Here is a 17,374-nt window from a genome sequence, read left to right as displayed (position 1 = left end):
GATTGCAACTAGACTGTGAAGTGCTCATTGTAGAGAATGTGATGTAGGAACATGGCAGTCCCACTTTTGCTGCTGTTATTGTTTGTCTAGAGACACCTTTCCGCAAGACTAAATTCAACAAGACGGGGTGTCTGTCTGCACTGTGACATCTGTATCACTAGAACAGGAAAAAAAACCAGAAATTCATTTTTAAGTGAAAGCTTAAAACATGTAGAATAGCATGAACTAAGGAATATAGACATTAAAAATATAAATGCCCCTCCCTTTTCTACATGTTTCTGTAGAACCTGTTATAATTGTATCCAAAGTTTTTTCATTAATTGAAGAATTTTAATCTATTCTACATTACTTGCATCATGAGCTGGACAAATAACTTCTTTTCCAGTTTTCTGGAAACAATTTTTTCCCCCCACTATTTTTACATTACCATGAAAATAAAATGTTAATGTTTGATCATATATCATATATTTTGCTTTGATTTTGAGATTCTTAAAATGCAGTCAATAAAATTTAAAAGGTAATGTAGTAATTTCAAAGTGAAAAATAAAAAAATATTTTAATACGTATTTTTAAAGTATTTCAGTTTATTTTTTTAATGAGCAAATAAGTCAGTGAAATAGATGAATCTGCTAAAACAGTTAAGTGTCACTAAATCTGCTACCCCCCCCTTTAAAAAAAAAAAACAAACCACAAACCAAAAAAACAAACCTTAAATCTATCAGTTTGATACTACTCCTTCCACAGCAGTGTCTAACTATATTTCTTATTTCAATGCTACAGTAAACAATTAGAAGAGGCTTAAAGTATGAAGGAAAGATGGGCATAATATATTTTCTTTACTCCAGTAGTGTTCCTATTCCATCCCTACATGAAATAAAGTGTTTTGATAACCTTCGCCATTGTAACATGTTCACTCTTGTCCTGTAACTATTAGCTTGCTATGGCAACATGAGTGACAGATATACAAAGTATGAAACAGAAAGTAGTCAGTTTAGGTATGGTTCATTAATTTAACATAAATAACTTTTCTTAATCATAACTTTTGGGAAAAAAAACTTAAGTGATGAAACTGAAGGATGCATGGACCAAAAAGCATGTCTCAAAACAAGAAAGGGTTTAGAGTTCCACGTGAAGAGAAATTTGTTTTATCTTTCAAACACAGAGCTTCATAAAACTCTACAAAAATCTTAGGATATGGAGAAAAAGCACCATTCTTCAAAACAAACTTTGAAACTGAAATGTTTTGCTTATTTATTTTCCCAAGTTAAGACAAAGTGTTCATTTACAGATGATTGTGTCCATGCTTCAGCATCTTCCTTTATAACCCAGTAAAAAACAATTCTTAGTATAGTATTTCCCTCTATAGTGTGAAGAATTAAAAAGTATTTTGTGTCCACTGCCTCCACCTACAAAATGGCTGAAGAGACTTTATTTTGGCTTTCAAATAAACCATAAAACATCGTAGGCTGCAAGCAGAAACGGGTTGAGCAAAATTTCTTAAATGGTTGAAGCTTTGCAAGCTTAAAGCAGATGAAAGCAAGGGGTTATAATGGAGACTTGCAAAACCTAAATTCTTAACTACCATTTATAGGGTTCATTATAGTTAATAGTGAGTTTTATTCCATTGTTCCACTAAACAATGGAATAACCTTCTATGAAAGGTTACATGAGATCAATAGCAGTTGATACCAATACTTTTATTCGAGACAGGAGTAGAAATTAGTAGGAAATCTCTTCAACTGAGGTAGATAATTTGACTAAAATATGAAGGATATGGAGATTTATTTAAGAATCAACAACCAGTCCCACTTGTCTGTGAACATTCCTCCCCAATATCCTCAGTGAATTAGAAACAGTACTAGTGAGAATAAAACTACGTATGTATTTATGAGATTTCCCCTCTTCCTTAAATTTATCATTTTTTTTTACTTTATGTATTTTAAAAGGGCATTATCTATTGAAAAATTTATGCTTATTTAGTTTATATATACTTTAGTTCTCACTTTGAAATTAAATTAGGAAATAAAGACAGTAACAAACTTTAAGAATTACATTATAATTTTAAATACCCCATCTTGATGTTGATAAATCACTGACAAGTCTTTAACCAGCCTTCAAAATGTCTTCTACTGATGAAGGGATGTAAGTCTATAATAAAGTGACATGACTTATGAACTAAGGGATATATTTTTGCATTTATATATCTTTATATATATTTTATTTGAAATTTCAATTTTTAAGACTTGTTCAGGTGTTCTCAAATAGTAGAACAAATTAGAAGGAGCAAATTATTAGAATTTCTGATTCCATTTATTATAAAAAAATATAATTCTTTTACATTTTAAGGTATAAAACAAATTAATGAAGGATCCATGTTTAAAATACATTATATTTAAATGTTCTAGTTATTGTCTCTGCTTTTAAGTGAACCATGCATAGCTATGTTTATCAGATAATTTAAAAAATCTATAGTATTTGCTTTTTTGTGAGGGATTTTTATGAAACAGATATATTTATATATTGAAAATAAAATGGTTTTAGCTCAAAAAAGTCAATAAAGTTACTCATCTGTTTTCACATTCTAAATTTGGAAACATGGAACAGACATCTATTATTTGAAAAGACAGTATTTATTCTTTTACTAGTTATGTTAGAGACAGTACAAAAATTTTGTAACTTATGCCCAAATACACCTTTTTTTTTTTTTTTCATTTCCAGACTTCAGATTTTTTTTAAAGTTACAAATAATTTCACTTTTAGGTTAAAATATTGTAGGAAAATGATGCTTATGCAATCATAATTGCCAAACATGTGTCTATGTTATACGTAATGTAGAAATAAACAAAACAGTATTTTGAACAGGTGGACCTTGAAAAAAGATTCCTAATTATTCTTATACCATTAAAATTATTTCAATTTTGCATCTCAGCAGATACACATTTGTAGACCAGAAACAGGTGTTCATCAAAAAGAGATGATAAAGAGATACTGCAGTCTAGGCTTGGAATCTCGCCTGCATGGTGTGATGGCAGATAAATTAGAAAAATCCTGCTAAACATCTCTCTACACTTCAGGAGGAGATTACACCTTTTAAAAAAAGGCAAAACACACAGTTCAATTACTTATTGTCTTAGCACGTGGTTGTGATGAAAGAAGGAGTCTTAAACATCAATAGAGCTAAACTAACTTCCCAGATGGGCTTCAGAAGAGGGAAACCTTCTGCAATCCACCTGCACTTAAAGCAACTTTCTTCTATTTGAAATAAAATAAATGTTTCCCCACCCATCCATTCAAATCATCCCTTTATCTTAAATGGCTATTTGATATGCACCTCCTTTTCTTTTCACCTACCAAAACCAGAGAGGAAAATCTTGTAGAAATAAAAAGCTATTGTCTGTGGGATTACTTCAATGACTCTATCTCTATTGCCCCACCTGTTTATCATTTAAGCCTCAGTGTAATATTCATTGTAAATGTATTTTTCATTTAATGTAGAAAATATAATAAAAATATTGTATCAGTGAAAATAATTATAAATGCATGGGGCAGAGTGGTGGATTGATCAAATACCCATATACACATGTTCTAATGTTTGACCAGAACATAATTCCTAATTACCTGCAGTAAAGTTGTTCTTGGAGCCCTGAAGAATCTAAATCACTGTTCTAAAGTAAAGCAAAGTTATTTACTAATGTATTTAACAGATGTAATCTGAGATATGGTGTACACTGGTATATGTACCACAAGTGAAATGTGAGTGACCAAAACCAAAAGAAATTACCAAAAGCCCTAAAAGCTTTATAGTTACAGATTCATACCTAAGTTATCAAAAAACATGCTAAGGTTATAGTAGAGATGATGATATGAGAGATAGGAAAGAGAAACTCTTTCTATTGTCCTACAGTCTGAATTTGTTACTCTAGATGTTCTTATCTGAATACAAAACACTTTGGACATTGTTCAAATCATGGTTTTATAGATCTCAATACGTAAACGTGGAATGGCAGGAAAATTATCTTATGGAAAGAGCCAGGAAGAAAATACTACTTCTGTTTATATGAACATTTCTTTGTGAACTCTCAGGTTCAACACTTAAGTCCTGGAGTGGAGTTCAATATATGCACTAGCATATTGCAATTGCAAGATGAGGTTTTATGACGTTACTCTTACAAGTCTCCAGCAAGAAGGAAAAAAAGAAACCTAATAAAGGCAATGCTTAAAATTAAAGCAAATTTCTCTGTTAATTTGTTATTGGTTAGTTGTTATATGATACATTATGCATTGTCAGAATTTGTCACTAGAAACCAAATTTTCACAATTCGAAGTGGTTCTATAAGTGAAACGACAGGCACAGGTTAGATTAAATCACCTCATTTTTGCATGCAGAGACTTTACTACTGTTGTTGACACATTAGACAGAAAGAAGCCAGCTTGAACCTTAGATTCTAAGCTAGTATATCCTGAAATCAGTGAATGTGAAAGCTATTGAGGGGTGAAAAGAAGGTAACAGTGCTTTCTGCTGCATACGTAGTCATTTAATGCAGAAACCCCCAAACTCTAGTGCAGGTACCAGGAATGTTTTACTCTCTAGTTCTGAGCTTATCTCCATTTGCTGCAGCTCCATGTTAAAGAGGAGGCCGGCAATAATCAATGAGATTCAACCCTCAAGCTCCAGACAAGATGCCAACACAGCCCTCAGTTGGGCAAAATTTGGATGCCCTTGATTTAAGCTTTCTAAGCCTCTACAGTTCCAGTTCAGGAGATTAATATAATTCCCACAGCTCATACTTCTCAGAAGATATTTTTTGTTTGATGCTCACTATATTATTAATAGAACTATATAAAACCCAACTGTCTTGCTTCTCGCTGTTTCAGAGAATGAAATACCCTTTTATACAATTCTCACCAAGCAGAACCGGAGTGATGCCAACAATATATTCCCACTTAATAACTAAACTTCTAAGTGATAGCATTTCAGAGGTAGTACATTTGTGTTCACCTTCACCCAGAAAAGATGTAGCTTTCTCTCTGTGCCATCAGTTTAAATGGGAGCATGAAACTTCTTCCACATTCATCTGCTGCTCAGGATAGTCTGGTTGGTTGTCCTCTAATGGTACAAACAGACACGTGTTACACCCCTGCTTGTCCAGCTCCTTTCTTCTTCCCTTCTAATATTGATATAAATACCTTTTCTTAAGTAGCTTTCCTGTGATTTTTTCAGCTTCTCATGCCAGCATCCAAAGCTGTTAGGGGCTAAGTTAGTTTTTTAATTCACATGGTAGCAATGTACATTGACAACCAGCAAAGTGAACTCTACTAGTAACCAGGTAATAGTCACGTATTGTCCCTGTATTAACAAGGCTGTTGGGCTGACAATCCACACTGCCTCTGCTTGGTGGCCATTTCTGTTTCCAACCACCGATCCCAGTCTTCAAATAGGCTGGCCCTTGTACAGCATCAAGTTCATGTAAACAACAACAACAACAAAAGATATTACAAAATTCCTGCTTTTTTAAAAGTTTTAATAGTGCCTTTAATCTGCAGAAAGTAATTGCAATGAAGGTAGTTGTGTAATATATACCAAACCAGAGGAACAGCAGTACAGTGTTATAATACTATTCATCTGGTACATAAAATCAGGAAAAAAAACCCCAGAGCCAGCATTGTGCATTTTAAAGTGTGCATGTCAAAGAACACTGGTTGAATATGAACCCATTTTTAATAAAGTTTGCTAATCAGTACTTTCGTGTTAATAGAATACTGCAAACAACCTCCTGAGCATCAATTTGCAAAGACCCCTGTAACTTCAAATATTGTGATAAGATAGAGTGAAACAAGAGCTTGGCCTAACACTATTCAGCAAACAGCTTGTGATTTACAAAATAAGCAAGCTTTATACTGATCGATTTGAACTTTAAAATAGTCCCATCTCTGCTTATGACTGAGGTGATTGAGAGTCACCCATTTAAAATTAATATACAAACAGACACTAAGTCTCCTAACTAACTGGGGAGATGCAGTGGCTACAAATACTGTTCGTCTGCAGTATTCTTGCTCAGTGCACATGTAACTGAAAACAAACACCAGCCAGGTTTCTCTAACAAACCACGATAGATAAATATCTTCCACACGCCCAGCTTCCTAGTTCATCATCACTTTCAGAAAAATTGCTGCTTCTGTACTAAAAGTGCTTCACACCATATGAAATGAAAAATGCTATTTAAGTATATTTTGGATAGTTTTGAAAGTACTTTCTTGCTTCATACATAAAGGCACAAAAGGCTACGAACATCACAGAAAGTTTTGAGTAAATTTAACTGACATTTTGCTTCAGCACCTTTAAAACAATCCACTGGAAATCTCCATAACAAGTTCTCTGCTCTCAGTCACCTGTCACTCCTTGTTTTAATCAAACAGCATAAGTAGAATTTAAAAAAAAAAAAAAAAAGAGCACTAACAACCTAATACCTGCTGATTTCACAACTGTAGCAGTTATTAAGTGGTTTGGAAAAACCCAGCCTACAAACAGATGCATTGCATTCACCAGATGTTTCTTTATTTGCCAAGTCTCTATCAGTCATCCTGCCTTGGGCATTCTCCTCATTTTGTTTGTTTTCTCTTTCCCAAACTGTTTTTTCTAGGTACACTTTTAGCTATGCAGACTTCATATTAAAAAATTCCTTCTCTTTCTGAAAACAGAAGCTTTAATTTTTCTGTAAATACTTTTCATCATAACAGAGGAAAGCCTCTAGTCTTTAGTTTGTGCCTATTTCCAGTTTTCTATGGTTTAATGTTTTGGCAGTCTCTCAACTGGCTTGTTCCAATCTTCATGTATCAGATAAAATCTCCCTGTTTCTTTGGGTGATTGATGATCTCAAGAGCCTACTTCTGGGCTTTTAAAAAGCACCTCAATTTCCTACTATTTTTAGGAGCCCAAAAGTGTAGCACAAATGTTTCACACTGACAGGGACATTCCTTCTCCTTTGCCCATTGAGGAGCTGCTCAGAAGACACTGCTGATCAGCAAAAAGAAGAAATGAGGCAACAGCCAACAGCAGAAACAACATGCCAAAAACTGCAGTGGAACGGGGCTTGGAAGCCATCTGTAGCAAATAGAAAGTAAGTATAGATCAACCTCCTTTTTCTTAGTGTATCTGATGAAACAGATGGAGAGACACTTGTTCTCTTTCTCTGAGGAGATGCAATGTTTTTTAGAGAAGATTTAAAACTTGAGTAAGGAGAGAAGGAAAAATAAAAGGAGGAAAGAAGGAAGCTTGGGAGGAATAGGTTTTAAGTTAGTTAAGTGATACATCTACAAATCGATGAATTTGCTGGAGTTCCACCTTTACAGAGTTAACCAGATAGACAGGTATAGGAAGCAATTTTGTTGTCAAAGTTCTGAGAGTTTCAGCCATTTCAGTGATCTTTATGAGCACTTTTAATGGAGAAATCGGTCTCCAGACTTAGTAGATTCTTCCTTTGCACAGTAATTAAAGATAAAATAATTAAAATGCCTAAGTTACTTATAATTATTCTCTTGCAGCATCTTATTGCTCAAGGTTGCAAAAAAAAAAAAAGTATGGCAAAATAAAAGCATATGGGAAATAGCTTCAATCTTACTTGATGAAAATCTTATTTAAATTGATGGATAGTGTACAATGAGTCTGTTGTACCCTTTCTTTTCATTACACCAACCTTTTTCAAATCTCATGAGCTGTCCCAAGTTTGATCAGTTTCCCAGTATTTACCCTTGGCTCCCACTTACAGAACAGTCTGGTTTGAGCTTAAAGCACCAAATTTGGTGTCCAGATTTTATCACCTGCCCTAACACCAACTAACTGACAACCCTCTGGGACTATTTTAGCATTTTTCTTTCAGAATTTATCTATTTTAAAAAACGGGCTGCTACCTATCTTCAGGACAAATACTTACAGAAAGGTGCCTGTAGATCTTCAGATAGTCATCTTTATCTCAAAAAAAAAAAATCACAAAAAAATAAGAGGAAAATACATCCTGGAACAGAATGTATGGTTCAAAATGGAGTTAATTTGGGGTTTGCTTTTTTTTTTGTTTTAGGAAAAAGTTACTATAAATATCCTACCACTTTAAAAAAAAAAAGGCCTTTAAGCTAATTTTTCAATTATCCTATCATCTTGCAAAACATAGGCCTTTTCCCCTCAAAATCAAAGAAACTTTGCCATTGATTCAAATATCATGATTGCAATCATTAAGTCAGAACAGAAGAAGTGCTAAGATTAACCCCAAATTTTGGCCTTGAGTTTTAATTAACCACCTATACCAGCCTTCATATTTGTTCTTTACCTTGTGCAGCATACCATTTACCACAGTGCAGTGCAGAATTTAACATCAAAATGCAGAGCCCCAGTACTAACTAGAATGTTAACTGTGCAGTACAGCAACGTGCTGCCACTGGAATCAGTCCGATCTGTTGTGAAGTAGTTGCACCCACCAACACAGACTCTGTTCCCTTACAAAATCCATCTCCTTCATCCCACAGCCCAGTACACCAAAGTGGTTGGTGCAAGATCCTTCTCCCTTGAAGGTGTTAAATAGCTTTCTTGCCTTATTTTACTCTACTGATTCTCAAGAAGCACTGAAATTTTAGCTATCAGCATACTTCTATTATTGCTTTATGATTCTCCATTCTCTATTTGTTGCAAACAATGTCAACTAACTCCACATGCTGCTTTAGGAGACAATTTTCTTAAAGAAGCTGCACAACACAACTTGCACTGTATTTTATTAATCCATCAGGGGTTTGAGTACTGCTCCTTAGCGAGTTGCTTCATGATGTGATCATTTTTATGATAACATAGACAAATTTACTTATGATATGATCATCATGTAAATTTAATTTTAAAATAATGTATGCACTTGGAAACATTTCTATAATTTTGATGGAGATAATGATTTTTCCTTATGCATTAGTACTATATATGCTCTTTAGTTTTGACATAGCTTGCTGTAATTTTGCTGCTGCTTTAAAGAAAGCATTATTTAACAGGACCTTAATTACACACACTTTTAACCTTACAATGGCAAGGGTCAATTAATTTTACCCTACAGCTTATAGGATCCATGCTTGTTAAATAAATAAAGTGTGTGTGTGTGGGGGGGGGGGGGGGGGGGGAGGGTGGGGAATCACTGTGTTGATTTGAAAAGGGAAATAACAGTAGACCCTCATAGGGCCAATAAATTTACAGCTAATCCTTCTGGGAATCCAAATAGCAATAAAGTGAAAGTGAGTACAGATTAACACATTGTAAATCCACTTACTACCCAGCAATATTTACACAAGGATTTGCCATTGCCTGTTACCATTCGATCAGCATTTAATTGCACAGTTTGCCAAGATTTTACTGAAGAGGTTACTTCTATTTCCTGCAAATATCATTCCATTCCTTAAAGACCCAAACCATGCTTTAATCAAGGGGAAGAATATGTATTGACACCCTACAGATGATGGAAAATGGGCGGGTTTCTAGGGTTTCATACTGATGACTTAGTAGAATATGAACAAAATACTGAAATAGCTAAGGAGATGTTTCAAGTGCAAATGATCCTGTGTGTTAATATTCCTGAATTCGAAATGCGGGGGAGTGCACCTTTCTTGTGCACTTTTAAAAAGCTACTTGCCTGAGTCCAAAACAGCTTTTTCCTTACTGCTCACTTATAATACAAACTGCACTCATATGGAGGCCAACAGCCAGCAAAAACATATTTCCATTTTAACGCCTTTAGATGATCAAAGCATCAGCTTAATATAATCAGCTCAAATCCATTTACCAGTGAGCCTACCACTGTGCCCAGGGACTGTTTTCCTTTCCAGCCCTATCTATTCTGGAACAGGTGCTATAATAGTAAATTAATTAGTCAGTGGAGATGCACCTTGTTCTCCATCTCCACAGGCCTCTTGTGGGTCAGGGCCTTGAGGAAAATGCCATCTGGGCAGAGTTTCCCCCAGAGAAACAATCAAAGCCTACAGATTGCAGACTACAGAGGAGGGTTCATATGACAATTAACCTTATTAGTCCCTTTTTTTTTTTTTTTTTTAATGGTTGATAGTGTGTCAACATGTTGGCTCTATAAATAATCTGCTTCACAAAATCATCAGTGCAACTAATTCAAAGAAATTACTTCTATCTAAAAATCCTCTGAAGAAAATACAGATCTTGTACTAAAAATATAAAGGTAAATAAGTATTCAACAATAACTTACATACTTAGAAAGGTGTCATACAACAGTTCTAGAATACTTAAAACTTTAACACACTTTGAAAGATTGACAATTTTTACTGTGAATATTGTTATACAAACCCAAGGGATTTGTGCTATTAATTATTTTGGTTCTCTATTTCCCACCATGGTTTTGCCAAGTATCCAATTATCAACAGAATCATAAATTCAAACCATTTCAAAAAGGATATCAACATTCATCTTGATAAATGTGGTGGGTATTTAAGGTTTAACTTAAAGACCTAAAATTTGGGGCTGAATTTTAGATTTGCGGAATTGTTTTCACAAACAACATTGTAAAACAAACGAGAATTTAGAAATCTCAACTGGAATCTGAGAGCAAAGCAAAATCTCTTACATTAAAATTCTTCATGTATTTTCACTGTAAGCTTGTCGAAGAACAGAAATTAAGACAACAAAGCAAAATGAGCGCCAAGGAGTTTAACATTTCGCACAATTAAAAAATACAAAGTACATGTAAATTTATAAATATGTGGTAGTAAAAATAATATTCCTAATGCATGATTTCAGTGAATAATTCCTTCGAACATATTTTAGTTGGATTAAAAAAATATTAAATTTGCATCATAATAAGAAACAAAGCCAAGTGATTAGTTCCTAAAATGTTTTGATGACTTCTGACTCTCTGCTTGTAAATCACTTTAATTCCTCTTCTATTTATTTCTTACTCAACTTACAAAATCATTCTTATAGAGACATTTATTCAGTTTGCTATGTTTAATATTTGAAAAATGTGCTATTTCGATGTAGTACATAGGTCAGCCAGTTTGTTCTTGTTCCCTCCATATAGAGGTTTTCAGCGTGAACATCTAATGAGTTTCCATCTAGAGATTTATTTTTTGAGATTTTTTTAAAAATTAAATTCCATAGTTTTTCAAGGAATTATGCAAGGAAAAATTATTTAACATGAAAAGTATAGAAACAAAGTCAAAGCAGACATTAATTGAAAAGTAAGTATTCACTGATCTGTAATAAGCACTATTAACAAATATATTTTAGTATGCCGGACAATATTTAAACTGTCTTGAAATACAAAACAGTTCTTTACAGCAAAAAGATGACTTTGAATGCTTAGCCAAATTTTAAAATACCATTTACTACCAGAATTCTTTCAAGAACTCTCAACTGTCTACATGTGTGATAATAGTTACTTGACATGGTGTTTGTGTAATTGCTCTTTTCATTGTATGTATTCCTCTAACAGACTTTTAAAAAAGTTAACAAAATGTTTATCCTTCAGCCTAAGTATTTCTGAAGTTTTCCTGTTTTTCCCCACGGGGATGGGGAACAATTTAGGTTGAATGGATAGGGTGTTAATCTGGACTGTGGAAAACCAAATATATTTAGGTTTAATATATAAGCAGGAATGGAATCATAATTAAACAAGTGCAAATATTACATATTCTCATTGAAGAAGTGTCATTCATAACTGCTAGAATCATTTCCTCTGTACATTACTGAGCTGAAGGAGTGGGCAGAGCAAGATGGAAGATTAACAGAAGAGACACACTAAGGGAACTCAATGAAGCAGCCATAGGAATGAAATACAATGTGTGTACTCATTGAAGCAGCTGAAAAAATGAGCTACAAGGGACTGTATTCAATGAAGCAAGTGCAAGAGATGAGATGTGCTAAAGGGACTTCCTTTAAAGCCCTTCCTCCAGTAAAACACACAAGTCTCCCTCCCTTTTATTGTCTACCCGCAAACACAAAAACAACAAAATGACATTGAATTTCCTACTTGACACTATTTTTTTTTTTCAGATCAGCAGAAAACACATGTTCAGAAGATAATAACAAGTCTTATTCTGACATACTTGATCGCAATATGCTGGAATGACAACTTGCACACCACAAGCGATGTTTAGCACATCAGTATGACAGAATTCAGGTAGTACAACCCACAAGTTCACCTACTTTTTTTCCCCTATACTCTGTCTCTAAGCAGATAAAAGACCTGCTATATACACCCCAGGTACTCCGGCAATGATAGGACTTTTCAGATTAACCCTTCTCAAGAAAATGGGAAAGAACGAACAACAGTATTTTGTTAGATCTACAGCGTGGTCGTGCTAATAAACAAAACTGGTGTAAGTCTTAGAGGTTTGAACCCAAAGGAAATGTTAGGTTAATGGTTGGACTGGATGATCTTAAAGGTCTTTTCCAACCTAAACGATTCTATGATTCTGTGAAATCTGAAAGTACCAACAGTGGGGCCAAGGAGGAAATTTTAGTTATTTACTACTTTTGCAATATCCCTGCTTATGCATTTTTGTGTACTGCACTCTGGATTATCCCACAGTGCTCAGAGTTGCTAAAATAGCTTTCAGGATTGAAAATAACTATAAAGGCACTGTGGCACCCAATGGGCACTTGAAACAATTCAAACTGTAGTGCTTCTCCCTCAAGTCATCACTATATGCATTTGGATGTTTACTGATACTTGGACCTTCCACCTTCGAGCCTGAAATTCTGACTGCAACTGTCATACAGCTATATCTTAAAGAAAAAAATCATAGGTTTTAAGGAAAATGAAGCTAAAATAGCTTTGAAACACTCCAAGGTATTTTCAGAACTTAAAACAGTAGCCATTTCAAATTTCTAATTCTATCACTGCTGGAGAAACCTATGGATGAAACTGTTATGTTCTCAGAATAAACAAATGAGAACAACTCTGCTTTCCACTATTCAGATCCTATAAAACTGAGAAACTGCTGCCTTTGGAAGATTTGCCTATTAAGACAATACAAACCCCAGTATTAGCTGTTTTTATACTTAAAGTCAGAAGGTAATGTTGGAACAAGGAATTTTAGAAGAAACTAGTAACAGTAGTTAGTAGTAACAGGTTTCTAGAACTACACAGTTCACCAAAGAGCTCTAAAGAAACTCAAACATGAAATTGCCGAGTTGTACCCTAGTTTTCAACTCAGAGCTCAACTACCAGTAAAAAGGCAAATAATACTAGGAATTACAAGCAAATGAGTTCAGAATATGAAAGAATATAATTATGCTACCACATAAATCTAATATGTACCCACAGCTTGACCGCCCTTCTCAGAAGATACGGACGGAGACATAGAGAAGAGCAACGCAGATGGACTGAGATATAAAGCAGCTTCTGTCTGGAACATCTTGGCTGCACTGAGATCAGTACGGTCATGAACCTCAGGGAGGAGGGAACTATTAGTCACTCTTTCTCACAACACAAAAAAGCAAAGGTGCCTTTAATGAAAATATCAGGCAGCAGCTTTTAAACACACAAAGGATGTATGTTATCAAACTAATTAAATAACTAATCACCACAAATAAGTTCTGATTTTCAAAAGGGAAAAACTATTCAATGCATTCATGGAAGAAAGGTCCCTACTATTAAATACAACAGTCTGGATACAATACCTGAGCCCCTTGTCACTCAAACAAGAATATCATGGAAAGAGTCACATGTGTCTTACCTAGTCCTTATATTCTTTTCCTCTATGCTACCAAGTGGCAACAGGAACATGATGCTGGGCTATATGGAGCTTTGGTCTCACCCATCACGTTAAGAAATACGTTACATATGTGCAGTGGATTAACCTTGGCTGTCTGCCTCCTGTCTCTCCTCTCTCTCTCAGCTGTTGAGTAGTGTTTGTTACCCCTTCCTAAATGTGTTTTCACAGAGGCACCACCAGCATCCCTGATGGGCTCTGCTTTGACCAGTGGTGGGTCCATTTTGGAGGCGGCTGGAGCCAGCTCTATCCAACATGGGGGCAGCTCCTAGCCTGTTCTCGCAATGGGATGCATCCCCCCCACCCAACCTTGCCACATAACCAAACACAATATGTGTCTCCTAATATTACAAAGATGATGAGAAGAATACTTGTACAGATGTCAGGGGAATGACTCATACACATTAAGAGAAGGGAGGTATTCACAAAGGCCTAATGAGGCTGATCTCCCTACACACACTTGCTGTGGGAAAAGGCAAAAGAAGTGCTCAGTGCTCTTCTAGAGATGTCCTGGAGGAGCCCCTCTCCCCCTCCCTTTCCCCTTCCCCACTGGTAAGCACAAGAAGCCAAGGGACATTGGTATCACTAGGCTAAACCTAACCTGTGTGAGTAACTCTGTACGCACGATCCCTTCTCTATAATGCTCAGGGTACTTTGAATGAAAGAAACGTATGAGTGCGAGGTTTTAGGAGATATGCAAAGTAATGTTCTGCGCCCTTAACACTCAGGGCGCAAAGTATTAGCTCTTTCTTAATATTGTCTATGATTCTATGATTATGTTAAAACTATCAGCATATTCTGTGCAAAGCTGTTAACCAGCTCAGTATTTGCTAAAAATGAGACAATTTCCCCCAAAGCCAGCAACTTCTTCTAAACTCAGAGGTGCAACAGGGTTACTAAGGGTTACTACTTTTAAGGCCTGTATATTTCAATCACTTTATCACTTTAAAATAAGAGGTAAAACACAATGTTCCCTATATCTCTGCAATGAATGATGATTAATTTTTTAAAAAAGTATGTTTGCATGGTGAAGAAAATGTTCCTGTTATAACTAAAAAGAGAGATCTCAACCACTGACAGAAAGTAGAAAAATTTCTGTGTGTTATTCCTCCATACCATAATTCTGCTTCTCTAATTTCACACATATTTAGCAACTTGTCTAGGGGGCATTAGAGTATTTGGTGACGAGATGAAGGCAGCCTAATGCAGGTTTGGCAAGAACTCCCTGTCACCAGTCCTCCTGGGTCTAGAGATCAGTGTTCTTAAAATATGGGGATTTGATAGAGTTAACGCCATCCCCTCGAGCAGATGGCTTGGAACATTCTGTCAACGCTGCCACCGATTACTGCAAACAGATTCTCATTACACTGATAGCCCCTCTGGGACCCCAGCAAAGTGCTGGCTAACCTCCACTCCGAGGTGCAAAACGTGCCGTTTCCGGGGCCCTGCCCAGGCAGCGAGGGTGCACATGCCTCTCCCAAACACAGCCACCGGTATCTCTGCACTGCAACTCCACAACCGACAGTTGCTCAGAATGGCAGTAACAGATTTTAGTTTGTTATATTTTATGCTGCTCATTGTAGCCTTGCAAACGGCGACCATTAAATACCTTTTCATTTTTTTTTAAGGAGTTTAAACTGTGACACCTCAGGGCTTGGGCAGTGCTGTCATTCCCTCAGGCAGCTTCAGCTATCCTCCTACCTATTTGGTAGCAAAACACTCTGTGCGTTCACAGACTATTTTGAATATATGAAATATGAGCTTATGTATTACATATTCATTAGCAACATTTTCTGCACTTCCTGAATAGAGATGAGTCAGATTGGAATCACAGTTAACACCACAGCAAAAAGCTTCTATAAACTTGCTCCAGTTTCTTATTAAAGTAATATCTTAATATTTTGAGTAATACAAACATAATGTATTAACTTACTTATTTAGCTCAACACTGATAAATAGTACCCGGCCTTTATGAATTCACTACTGCAGGCTTTTTTCAGCCTTGTAAGTCAAATCTAAATTTTTAAGTCTCTACTTTTCTTCTAGGAGAGATTTGGAGCATCAGAGTTAACAAGGCTGCTCTTTTGTCCCAGATATGGTATCTAACACTGCAATATATACTGGTAACAGGAAAAAAAAAAAAGTCCAATTTGTCTTCCCAGCTGGAAGTCATTCTGCAAAGCAATTAACTGCCTTAAGAAGGATTAATATCCACTTAGAATTGGGGATGAAGAACTGGTCTGAGAAACAGAAAAACTGACACAAACTTTTTGTTCTGTCCCTCAGCTGGGGCACAGAACAGTTGGGCAAAGCTCATCAAATGAAAAACCAAGAGGCTTCCTCACTCATGCTCTGGCTGGGTTTGTACCAGGGGCAGCAGACATATTCCCATGCAGCCGCCAGCATCGCAGCTTCCATCACAGAGGTCACAGCATCTGCTTCCTCGTGCCAGTTACAAGCTTGCTCCAGGCAACACTCCTCTGTAACGCACATCTTGGAGCTTCCTTAATACAAGATCCTTAGGAGACTCCAGCAGCTTCCAAGATCTTTCAGGAACACAGCAAGTACCAGACTCTGAGCCTTGAGAGTAAGGAGGACTCAGATATCCATTAGGACTGAGGCATCATAGCAGCAAAGTTCAAGGGAGCCACTCTTAGCTCCCCCAAAGCAAAATGAACAGGAAAAAAAAACCCCTTAGCTCTCCTGAAAAGCACCATATCCAAGAAAAACACACAGGGTCTGACCCCACCTCCTACACTAAGGAGGAAAAGCTGGGGGGGGGGGTTTGCCCCTAACAAACTAGATTTTATTTTTCCCTTTGCTTCTTCCTGGTCTGTACCAACATGAAAGCAAGATATCTTAGTAAGTTAAAACCATTAACAAAACAGATACTGGCATAAAAACCCTCACATCTTGTGCAGAGTCACACAAACAACGGTATAGTTTGTTTCGTTTTTTAAATACTCACTGACTGCGCACTTAGAACCGAAACTAGTAACGAAGAAATTGCCACTCTCTGGTGATATTACAACAGCTTAACTTGATGTCCTCAGTCTGAGTCTAGTGGGTAAAGATCCACCAAAAAAGACAAGTGAATGTAAGTGAATTCCTTTTTGGCAATCCAGGCAGAGGCCAACGGCAGGAAGGCTGAACAAGCTGCGCCATTAGGACAGATGGTCCCGCCGACACAAAGCTGAGGTGTATTCAACAGGTTACATGGCTGTTTGCATAGGAATCGTGTAATTTAAGATCTTTTCATAAAGACATTTTTTATACCATCAATTTCATTTTAGCACTTCTAAGAAAAAGCGTGTTCATTTGGCCTGGTTCAAGTTTACATTCTTAACTGCAAGCGTTTGGACCAGAGACCCTCTTTCCCTACCCAGGCACATAGATTTGATACGAAGCGTGCCAAATCAGTGGAAAGACTCCCACATTGTCTCACCAACCAGAGTCTCTGAGCACTGCTGTAATAAATATAAAACCAATTATCAGTAGAAATATTATTAAAACAGATGCTGTTTACAACTATATTTGAACAATTCTATTTATTACCACACCTCCACCAAAAACACATTCAACTTTTAGCCTGAATAAAAATACTGCAGTT

This window comes from Pelecanus crispus, chromosome 9, assembly GCF_030463565.1.
Source record: "Pelecanus crispus isolate bPelCri1 chromosome 9, bPelCri1.pri, whole genome shotgun sequence".
In the NCBI taxonomy this organism is placed as follows: domain Eukaryota; kingdom Metazoa; phylum Chordata; class Aves; order Pelecaniformes; family Pelecanidae; genus Pelecanus; species Pelecanus crispus.
This window is presented reverse-complemented; position numbering follows the sequence as displayed.